The 12,010-nt window shown below is 48.2% G+C and overlaps 1 protein-coding gene across 1 annotated transcript in view; it reads right to left on the reverse strand.

Moving 5' to 3' along the window:
* Nucleotides 1-12,010, reverse strand: part of DNAJB11 (DnaJ heat shock protein family (Hsp40) member B11) — a gene marked incomplete in the record, with an annotated part of 406,113 nt that overhangs the window by 258,984 nt on the left and 135,119 nt on the right.

Genomic DNA, 12,010 nt, shown 5'->3' on the forward strand with positions numbered 1-12,010 from the left:
GATGATGACTTGTCTCACATCTAGATATTTGAGAGCAGAGTACTCCTCTGGGTAGTCCTCCCTACGAAAGGATGGGAGACAGAGCTGCTGATTCACATGGAAGTGAGAAACAATCTTGGGCAGGAAGGAAGGCACTGTGCGAACAGACACTCCTGCCTCAGTGAACTGCAGAAAAGGCTCTCGACATGATAGCGCCTGGAGCTCTGAAACTCTTCTGGCTGAAGTGATAGCCACCAAAAAGACTGCTTTCAGCGTCAGGTCTTTCAGAGATGCCCTCGACAAGGGTTCAAAAGGCGGCTTCTGCAAGGCTCTTAGCACCAGGTTGAGATTCCACGCAGGCACCACTGAGTGCAGAGGAGGGCGCAGGTGATTAATTCCCTTGAGAAAACGCACCACATCTGGCTGCGAAGCCAGTGAAGCACCCTTCAGGCGGCCCCTGAAGCAAGCCAGAGCCGCTACCTGGACTTTAAGGGAACTGAGCGACAGGCCTTTTCTCCAGACCTTCTTGCAGGAACGCCAACACTGAAGAAATTGGAGCAGTGAAGGGAGAAAGTGAGCCTGCTTCACAGCACGCTGCAAAGGTACGCCAAACCCTGGCGTAAGCAGTCGAAGTAGAGCGCTTCCTCGCTCTCAGCATAGTGGCGATGACCTTGTCTGAGAAGCCCTTCTTCCTCAGACGCCGCCGCTCAATAGCCAGGCCGTAAGACCAAAGGGGGAGGGATCCTCCATCACCACGGGACCCTGATGCAACAGGCCCTGCTCCACTGGCAGTCGCAGAGGGTCGTCCACTGAGAGCCTGATCAAGTCCGCATACCAGGGACGTCTGGGCCAGTCCGGACCCACCAGGATTATCCGGCCCGGATGCTTTGCCACCCGGTCTAGTACCCTGCCCAACATGGGCCAGGGCGGGAACACATAGAGAAGCTCCTGTGTTGGCCACCGTTGGAGAAGAGCATCTACTCCCAGAGATCGAGGGTCCCGTCATCTGCTGAAAAAGCGCGGCACTTGGCAATTGGCCGATGACACCATCAGATCTAGGCTCTGCTGGTCCCAGCGCTTCGTGATTTCCAAGAACGCCTGAGCCGATAACTGCCACTCTCCGGGATCCAAGGTATGGCGACTGAGAAAGTCCGCCTTGACATTCATGACTCCGGCAATATGGGCCGCCGACAGCTGTTCCAGGTTCGCTTCTGCCCACTGGCATAGATTCATGGCCTCCTTGGCTAGAGGGGCGCTCTTGGTACCCCCCCTGGCGGTTGACATAGGCCACGGCATTGTCCGACAGGACCCGTACTGGCTTCAACGCCAGTACCGGGAGGAACTCCAAAAGTGCCAACCGAATGGCTCTGAGTTCCAGGAGGCTGATAGACCACTTTGCCTCTGCAGGAGACCAGAGCCCCTGCGCTGTCCTTCCCAAGCAGTGGGCTCCCCAGCCCGTCAAAAAGGCGTCCGTCGTGACGACAATCCACTCCGGGGTCACAAAAGGCATTCCTGCAGACAACTTGTCTGTCCTCAGCTACCAGCTCAGCGCCTTGCGCACTGCTGGGTCCAAGGGAAGGCGCACAGCATAATCCTCCGACAGTGGAGTCCAGCGCTGCAGCAGAGAGAGTTGTAGTGGTCTCATATGAGCACTGGCCCAGGGCACTACTTCCATCGTGGCCGTCATAGAGCCCAACAGCTGCACATAGTCCCAAGCCCGAAGAGGAGAGGCTACTAGGAACTGGTCCACCTGAGCCTGAAGCTTGACAATCCGATTGTCTGGCAGGAACACTCTGCCCACTTGGGTGTCGAATCGAACTCCCAGATACTCCAGGGACTGAGTCGGGCGCAGCTGGCTTTTCTCCCAGTTGATGATCTACCCCAGGGAGCTCAAAAAAGCAATCACCCGGTCCACAGCTTTGCCGCACTCTGCATAAGAGGGGGCTCGGATCAACCAGTCGTCCAGATAAGGATGGACTTGTACTCCTTCCTTTCGCAGGAAGGCCGCGATGACCAACATTACTTTGGAGAAGGTCCGCGGAGCAGTAGCCAACCCGAACGGGAGGGCTCTGAACTGGAAGTGTCGGCCCAGGACTGCAAAACGCAGAAAGCGTTGATGAGGAGGCCAGATGGGAATATGCAAGTACGCTTCCTTGATGCCCAAGGATGCCAGGAACTCCCCTGCCTTCACTGCCGCTATAACAGAGCGGAGAGTCTCCATGCGAAAGTGCCGAACTTTCAAGGCCCGATTGACCCCTTTGAGGTCGAGGATAGGCCGTACAGAACCTCCTTTCTTTGGTACCACAAAGTAAATGGAGTAACGTCCCTTGCCAAGCTGATTTTCTGGCACCGGAACGACCACACCCAGGCGGATCAGATTGTCCAAAGTCTGCTGCACTGCCACAGCTTTGACCGGAGACTTGCATAAGGGTCGGCAGAACTCTAGCTTGTAGCCGTCTCTGATGACTTCCAGCACCCAAGCGTCTGAAGTTACCCTGGTCCACTTGCCCAGAAACAAGAACAGGCATCCTCCAATCTGCACTGGGCCATGGACCAGGGCCCCGTCATTGGGTACGAGACCCTGGGGGAGGACCGGAGGGCGCATCTCCGGGACGGCGGTCTCTGCGAAAGGAATGCTGCTTGGGGGAGAAGTTCCTTTTGAAGGAAGAGGGGGCAGAGGAGCCCGATTTGCCTGGGCGGTACCGACGGGCTTCCTGAAACCGTCCTCTGGAGTTACCGGGGCGAGCACTGGCCCGAGCCCTGATCTCTGGTAACCTCTTGCCCTTAGACGTGCCGAGATCGGTCACAATTTTGTCCAGCTCGACCCCAAAGAGCAGCTTGCCTTTAAAAGGCAACTTAGCCAGGCGGGACTTAGAGGCGTGGTCAGCAGACCAATGCTTCAGCCAAAGCCACCGCCGCGCAGAAACTGTCTGAGCCATACCTTTAGCCCAGGCTCTCAAGACATCATACAGCAAGTCTGCCAAATAAGCCAAGCCCGATTCCAGGGCCGGCCAATCAGCCCTCAAGGAAGGATCCGAGGGGGAAGCCCGCTGCACAATCGTCAGGCATGCACTGGCCACATAGGAGCCGCAAACTGAGGCCTGCAAACTTAAAGCAGCCGCCTCGAAGGACGACCTTAAGTCCACCTCCAATCTTCTGTCTTGGGCGTCCTTTAGGGCCGTGCCACCTTCCACCGGCAACACCGTTTTCTTAGTCAACGCAGTGATTAAAGAATCCACGGTAGGCCAAAGAAAAGGCCTCCCGTTCACTTTCAGGCAGAGGATAGAGGCGGGACATAGCCCTAGCCACTTTGAGGCTCGCTTCCGGGACATCCCATTGAGCCAAAATCAAGGTGTGCATGGCATCATGCACGTGGAAGGTTCTAGGCGGGCGCTTTGTCCCCAGCATAATGGCGGAGCCAACAGGGGCTGAGGGAGAGACGTCCTCCGGAGAGCAAATCTTCAAAATGCTCATGGCCTGCACTAACAGGTTGGGCAAGTCCTCTGAGCGAAAGATCCGCGCTGCAGCGGGGTCATCCGCTCCATCCGAGCGGGAATCAGTCTCCTCCCAAAGGACCGTTGCGAGAACTCAGATACGCTGCCCTCATCTACATCCGAGGAGACAGAGTCCTCTAAGGCCTGGAAATCCACCCGAGGGCGTTTACTTCCGGGGGCCTCAACCCCTTTATCGGACAAGGGAACAGGGGCAGCGTTTTGCATAAGGAAGGCCTGATGCAGCAGCAAAATGAACTCGGGGGAGAAACCCCCCAGACTGTGCACTTCAGCAGCCTGGGCCACAGCCCTAGATGCACCCTCAACCGGCGCTCGCAAGAGCGGGGGAGAAACATGCTGCACATCCAAAATGGCGTCCGGCGCGACACTCCGCGAAGGAGCCGCGCGGGAAGAACGGCGCTTAACTTTGGCCGCTTTTTTGCCGTCGCCAAATCAAGGGCGGCCATAGCATTAACGTCTCCCACCTCAAGGGCGGCCCAAGAAGAAGCCGTCCGAGCAGAGTGGCCGGCCAAGATGGCGGAGGCGAGCAGCTGGGGATGGGCGTTTATGACGGAAAAAACCGCAGCACCGGAGGAAGAACCGGGACACTGCCCGGCCTCCAAACTGACACCCAAAAGGGCAAATCAGACTTTAAGATCCCCGCATCCCCACTAGAAGCGCACACGCGGTCCGGGGAGCGATTCTTTGTGCCCTCGCCCTCCGACGCCATAGGCCACGTGGAGACCGATCGGGGAACCCCCTGCCCGCTACAAAAAGGTAAAAATTACCTGCTTCTCGCTCCGAGCTGTAACGAACTGGTGTCCCAGTGAGTAGCTGCAATGAACGTTGAAATAAACGCCCTTAAGGACGTCCAAAATTTATTTTTTTTTTTTAACGGAGCCAGCGGGAGGGGGGAGAAAAGGAGGGACCTGGCACCACCAGGTTTGCACTTGCTCAAGAAGAGCCCTCAACCCCAGGTACTCAACAAAACCTAAAAATTAGGCTTGGAGACCTAGCCAGAGCTGCTGCTGTGTGTGACCACCACCTGCTGAGATAGAGAACATACTGAGGAGTTTCCGGCAGCACATGACCACATATAGGGAGGCAAAAGGATTGCTCTCTATCTCCACCTGCTGGTAGATGGACACAACCCACCAGTCTATGGATTGATCAGCATGATGATATGGAATCGCTGATATTCAGCTGTGAGTAGTGCGCATGTTGCTGCTCTTAGACTAAAAATGTATTTCCATGTTCTTTAAAACTTATTCCTTGTGTCTTGCCACAATATGCACACTACTCACAGCTGAATATCAGCGATTAACTCTATTGAACTTTCAGGTTTGATCTCCTCTATTTTCTCTAGCGCTAATAAAGACTTTCATTTTTTGAGGTTCAAGAAACATATAAGTCACTGATTCCAAAGATACTATGTATCGACATAGAAATTTTAACACAAATACAGCTCCTAGAGCTACTGCCCTAGGCCTAAGACTCAAATTCTCTTCTCCGCATTTGAGTATCTTTATTCAAATCTGGATATATACGAACTTGTTCCCCTAGAAACTTTTCATTTAAATGTTTAAAGTATAATTTGAAAATATTATTTCTATCCAACTCTATCGCAAATGAGACCAAAAGAGTCGTTCTCTCTGTTACATTGTCCAGTGAGTTCTCCAAAAAGTCTGTTAAATTATCTACTGGATTCTGAGCAGCCGAGGAGGTCGATTTTTTAATCCCAGTTAAATACTGAGTTTTATTAATAGGTGGAAGACCCTCTATTGGAATTTTTAATATTTCCTGGAAATATCTACATAGCATATCAATTGGTGTGATCAAAGGGGCTTTAGGGAAATTAATAAATCGTAAATTATTCTTCCTCCCCTGATTGTCCAAAAATTCCAATTTTCTCCTCAATATGTCTATCTTTAGAGACTTCTCCTGCAAACACCTGCAACGTAGAGAGTTCAGCTCTTAAAGTTCCAACTTGATTCCCTTGATCTTGAACTTTATCCTCTAACTTCTGCTGAACTTGTCTGTAATGTCTTTTCTAAAAGAGTTGGTTACCTTTGTTAATAGGGAGTTCATCCCCTGAATTGCGTCCCATAGAGAGTCCAAAGTAACCACAGCCGGTCTCACCATCTCCGTTACACCTACGGTTGTAGCTCCCGAGAGCGTGGGGGTCGAGGTCGCATTGACCCTGCAGTTTCCAGCTGTTCCCACTATCGGGGCCAAAATCGCCGAGGTTCCTCCTTGGAGTGCTTCGTTACTCTCCACTTCAGGAATTGAACTGGGCGATCATACCTCGGAGATGAAACTACTTCCGGGTCGCGGAGGGGCTGCATTTTCAAGCGGGCTCAGCGAGACTGCTCCATCGCTGTGAACCACTGAAACCTCCGTGGCTCGATTCGAAGTGGGCATTTGCATGACCCGTGGAAGAACGCCAACTTGGTCCAGAGTCAATTGCCGGTGAGCGAGAACAGTTCCAGGGGCTGAGGAGGACAGAACTCTGGGCTTCCCCTTCCTTTTCCCCATCTCCTGGGGTAGGGTTAGCTCACCAGCAGTTGAACACCTCGCAAAGTCAGGAGCTCACTCTCGCACGTCCGCTCTCATCCGCCATCTTGCCTCCCATTTGCTTTTTTCTTGGAGTCTTTTGGTATCAGGGTGAGTAGGGTGTTGCCATTTTGCATGGGGAAGAGACCTTGCTGAAGTATGTAATTTAGGTGGGATGCGAGGTCTGCTATGAAGCGGTCAGGAGCGGATTTTATTAGGTAGTTGGGACAGGTATCTAGTTTGCAGTGTATGTCGGAGAACCTGTTGATCGCCTGTGTAACTGTATTGACGGTAAGTTGGGTCAAGTTTAACCAGGTTCGGTCTGCCGGGTATTTTCCAGTGGTTGGGTCCAGCTCATCAAGGAAGTTTTCGATGTCAGTGTTGTCATGAGGTAGCGTGTTGTGTAGGTTTACAATTTTTTCATTAAAATACTTGTCAAGTTTATCTGCAGACAGGATGTCTGTATGCCTATCTTTAGAGACTTCTCCTGCAAACACCTGCAACGTAGAGAGTTCAGCTCTTAAAGTTCCAACTTGATTCCCTTGATCTTGAACTTGGTAGTGACCAAGTTGGTGTCTAGTAGTTTGTTCACGAGTTGGTATAATTTCTTCATGACTTTGTAATCTGTCCCTATTTTAGTTTTATAGTATGATCTTTTGGTCTATCTTATTGCGAATTTATATTTTCTTTGTGATTGTTTCCATGTGTTGAGTGTGTGTTCGTTTTTTATTTTTCTCCATACTCATTCGAGTTTCCTGGATTGTGTTTTTAGCTTTTTCAGTTCATCGTTGAACCATGGTATTGAGTTGTGCTTTTGTGAGGTTCGTCTTCGTAAGGGTGCTATTTCATCTAATATGCATTTGCATCTTTTATCCCATTTCATGAGGAAGTGTATGGAGTCTGTTTGTGCTGTCCATTCATTGTTGTATATCAATTGCCAGAATGTTTTCGTGTCTACTTGACCTCTTGTGCTGTAGGATGTTTGGCCTTCATTCCAATTACCTGGAGGTCTGTAAAACAGGACACAATTCAAGTGGTCGTGTAGTGTTTTGTTGTGGATTCTAATTGAGGCAATTTCAAGTTGAGGTGTCATGAGCTCGGCAGCAGTTTCGGTGGTAAAGTGGGATTGATAGATTGGTGCTATGCCTTCACCTCTCTTTTCCTTTCTGGTCCAGTGTGTGATTTTGTATCCTAGAGGACATAGTTCTAGAATTATAGGGTCATTTTGGTCGTGGATCCAGGTTTCAGTGATGAAGAGTAAGTCAAGGTTTTCAGCCATGATCCAGCCTGTTAGTATTTCTGTTTGGTTTACAGCGGATCTGGCATTAATGTAGCCCACTTGGATTGTTTGGAATGGGTCTTCTGCGTTTGGCGTTGTGTTGATTTTTATTAGTTGTCGTTTCTTTGTTGAGGTGGTTTTGTTTGCACACTTCTTTGGATTTTGTGGTGTTTGTCTGCATGATGGTATTCTTCCTTTGTTTAAGTTGTTGCCAGTTTGATGAGATGTGGTGGATCCGATCAGTCTTTGATGATTGTATAGTATGCGTATACTGTTATTTTCTGCGAGAGGGGTGGTTAGTGTTAAATGGATCAGTGTAAAGGAGTAGATTATTAGGAGTAGTTTGAAGGTATTCAATTTGGTTTCTGTTCACTGTGGGCTACTAAAAGGCCGTGTTCTGATGCCTGGGTGCATGATAGGACTTTTGTTTTTTTGTGTAGTCTGGTATTCTGGTCTTGTGTTATTATTTCAGCTTGCCTTTCAGCAGTTTGGATCAGTATTGGGTCAGGTTTCAGTGATAAGTTAAGTAGAGGAGATGAGAGAGGGGAGAGTAGCTCTGAGACAGGGTTCTCCTTAATCTGTCTCTTAGCGACTAATAGCTTCTCGTCATCTATTCCCAGAGCCTAGAGTGTCTTCAGGGCTCTTTTTCCTGGCTTTGGCTGGAGTTAGAGGGGAGGGGGAATTTGAGTACTTTCATGGTAATTAGCAAGGAGGTGAGACACACGCAATACTGTGAACTCAGGTTTGAAGATTCCAATTTCAGAGCTCCTTCAAGGTAATTAGCAAGGAGGTGTCATACATGTGACACAAAGAACTCGCGTTGGAAGATTCCTTCTTACTCTGATGTCCTGTTTCAAAGTTTTTGATCAGATCAGCAAAGGCATTTTAAGCTAATTTCACTCTTTCATTCTTAAGCTTGTTTAAAGTGTTAAGATGTACTGATATGCCAATACAAAAAACAATTTCTCCTTCTGACCTCGCTTATAACAGCTATAATAGCTGCCACTGGTACGTGTTTTGCATCTGTTTTTTTTTCTGTGGGGATGGAGGGGTTCTTCCCATACAGGGATCTATACCTTTTTTCATTTTTCTCTTTATGACACTGTAGTTCCTTTCTAGTTTTTTTGATGTGATATAATGTAATATTTTATTTGTAAACCACCTAGATGGAATAACAAACCTGGAATGCAATATAATTAGTGGTGTGTATGAGAAGGGTGTGTGCAACTGTATAATACACCGTGAGATGGCTGACTGGTTGAGGCCTGCAGTGGCTACCAGGACAGTCTGGAAACTGCCAATGGCCAGAAAGGTTAGTTGAAAGGTGGACTAAGATGGACAGGCACAGGTTGACCCCTGTGAGTGGAAGTGCAGAGGATGGGGCTCCAACTGTTGTCAGTGATGCATTGAATAGCCGCCTTGCTGAAGCAGAAGTGCCCTATGCGCTTCTCCCCACTGGATCAGGCTCACATACTCTCTTAGCTCTCCAGTCAGCACCAACCCAAGCAGTCATAATTCCGCGAATTAGAAAAGAAAGACGAAAGTCCAAAAGACAGCCGGCCTGGTTGAAAAGTGAGGTGAAGGAAGCTATTAGGGCTAAAAGAAACGTCTTCAGAAAATGGAAGAAGGAACCGTCTGAAAATAACAAGCAGCAGCATAAGGAGTGTCAAAGCAAATGCAAGGTGCAGATAAAGAAGGCCAAGAGGGATTACGAAAAAAAGATAGCACTAGAGGCAAAAACACATAGTAAAATTTTTTTTCGGTATATTAAACGCAGGAAGCCGGCAAAAGAATTGGTTGGGCCGCTGGATGACCGAGGGGTAAAAGGGGCAATCAAGGAAGACAAAGACGTAGCGGAGAGACTGAATGAATTCTTTGCTTCGGTCTTCACCGAGGAAGACTTAGGTGGGATACCGGTGTCGGAAATGGTATTTCAAGCGGACGAGTCGGAGAAACTTACTGACTTCACGGTAAACCTGGAGGACGTAATGGGGCAGTTCAGCAAACTGAGGAGTAGCAAATCTCCTGGACCGGATGGTATTCATCCTAGAGTAGTGATAGAACTGAAAAATGAGCTTGCGGAGCTACTGCTAGTGATATGCAACTTATCCTTAAAATCGAGCGTGGTACTGGAAGATTGGAGGGTGGCCAATGTAACGCCCATTTTTAAAAAAGGCTCCAGGGGAGATCCGGGAAATTATAGACCGGTGAGTCTGACATCAGTGCCGGGGAAAATGGTTGAGGCTATTATTCAAAACAAAATTACAGAGCACATCTGAGGACATGGATTACTGAGACCGAGTCAGCACGGCTTTTGTGTGGGGAAATCTTGCCTTGACTTCAATTCTTTGAAGGAGTAAACAAACGTGGACAGAGGGGAGCCGGTTGATATTGTGTATCTGGATTTTCAAAAGGCGTTTGACAAGATACCTCATGAAAGGCTACAGAGGAAATTGGAGGGTCATGGGATAGGAGGAAATGTCCTATTGTGGATTAAAAACTGGTTGAAGGATAGGAAACGGAGAGTGGGGTTAAATGGGCAGTATTCACAATGGAGAAGGGTAGTTAGTGGGGTTCCTCAGGCGTCTGTGCTAGGACCGCTGCTTTTTAATATATTTATAAATGATTTAGAGATGGGAGTAACTAGTGAGGTAATTAAATTTGCTGATGACACAAAGTTATTCAAAGTCGTTAAATCGCGACAGGATTGTGAAAAATTACAAGAGGACCTTACGAGACTGGGAGACTAAATGGCAGATGATGTTTAATGTGAGCAAGTGCAAGGTAATGCATGTGGGAAATAAGAACCCGAATTACAGCTACGTCATGCAAGGTTCCACGTTAGGAGTTACGGACCAAGAAAGGGATCTGGGTGTCGTCGTCGATAACACACTGAAACCTTCTGCTCAGTGTGCTGCTGCAGCTAGGAAAGCGAATAGAATGTTGGGTATTATTAGGAAAGGTATGGAAAACAGGTGTGAGGATGTTATAATGCAGTTGTATCGCTCCATGGTGCAACCGCACCTTGAGTATTGTGTTCAATTCTGGTCGCCGCATCTCAAGAAAGATATAGTAGAATTGGAAAAGGTGCAGCGAAGGGCGACTAAAATGATAGTGGGAATGGGACGACTTCCCTATGAAGAAAGACTAAGGAGGCTAGGGCTATTCAGCTTGGAGAAGAGACGGCTGAGGGGAGACATGATAGAGGTATATAAAATAATGAGTGGAGTGGAACAGGTGGATGTGAAACGTCTGTTCACGCTTTCCAAAAATACTAGGACTAGGGGGCATGCGATCAAACTACAGTGTAGTAAATTTAAAACAAATCGGAGAAAATGTTTCTTCACCCAACGTGTAATTAAACTCTGGAATTCGTTGCCGGAGAAAGTGGTGAAGGCGGTTAGCTTAGCAGAGTTTAAAAAGGGGTTGGACGGTTTCCTAAAGGACAAGTCCATAAACCGCTACTAAACGGACTTGGAAAAATCCACAATTCCAGGAACAACATGTATAGAATGTTTATACATTTGGGAAGCTTGCCAGGTGCCCTTGGCCTGGATTGGCGGCTGTCGTGGACAGGATGCTGGGCTCGATGGACCCTTGGTCTTTTCCCAATATGGCATTACTTATGTACTTAAGATGCAGTGACAGTTATTCGTGCTTTACAGATGGTGCAAGTCCTGATCCTCTGTGTGTGCATTTTTCCTGCACAATGATGTGCTGTCTGGAATCAACCACAGGAACGGTGCATTATTTTATTTATTTGGTGCATTTGTACTCCACATTTTCCCACATAAGCAGGCGCAATGTGGCTTACATTAAGTCAAGAGTATCCAATTCAATATAGAGATAGCACAGAAACAGAATGTGACAGGAGGGGAAGGTACACAGGATGACACGGACAAAGGGCCAACAAATGGTAGAGGTTAAACAGAGGAGTAGCCAGAGGAATAAGCCTTGGCGAATAAGAAGATCTTTAAGGACTTCTTGAGCTCCTTAAGCTGTCGTGGCAGGACATTCCAGGATTTTGTGCTGATGAAGGGGAAGGACGAAGTATAAAGAGTCTTGTATTTTACATGCCTACAGGTAGGGTAATGAAGATAGAGGTAAGTCCTTGCAGAGCTCTGGGCATTCCTAGAGGGCAGATCAATTAGTGTAAGCATGTATTCAGGGGCTTCTCCATATATTATCTTGTGTGTAAGTGAACAGACTTTAAATGGTATACAGTCCTTGATAGGGAGCTAGTGTAGTTGAAGACAGAGCGGCTGAGCAGGAACAAAGTGTGATTTCCACAGGATAAGTCGCGGCCGTGTTTTGAGCCGTTTGAGAATATAGTCCCGGCAACCGGCATAGATCCGGCTGCAGTAGTCTATATGGGACAGGACCAGCCAGTGAACAAGTGTACGGAATAGCTCCTATGTTAAGAAATGCCGGATATGCTTCAGCCTCCACATTGCATAGAACATTCTTTTTGTGATGATTTTCACTTGATTGTCCAGACGTAAGTGGCTATCCAGCACAACTCCTAGGATTCTCAGGCTAGTGGAGATTAGAAGTTTGTAGTCCTTAATGGCGAGTGTTCTGTGGACAACTTTACAGTACTGGGACGAAAGGACAAGACATTGTGTTTTGTCTTTATTAAGCTTAAACAAAAACGCCTTAGCCCAGGAATCCATGATGGAAAAACTGGCGTCTATTTGACCAGAGATTT

This window comes from Microcaecilia unicolor, chromosome 7, assembly GCF_901765095.1.
Source record: "Microcaecilia unicolor chromosome 7, aMicUni1.1, whole genome shotgun sequence".
In the NCBI taxonomy this organism is placed as follows: Eukaryota; Metazoa; Chordata; class Amphibia; order Gymnophiona; family Siphonopidae; genus Microcaecilia; species Microcaecilia unicolor.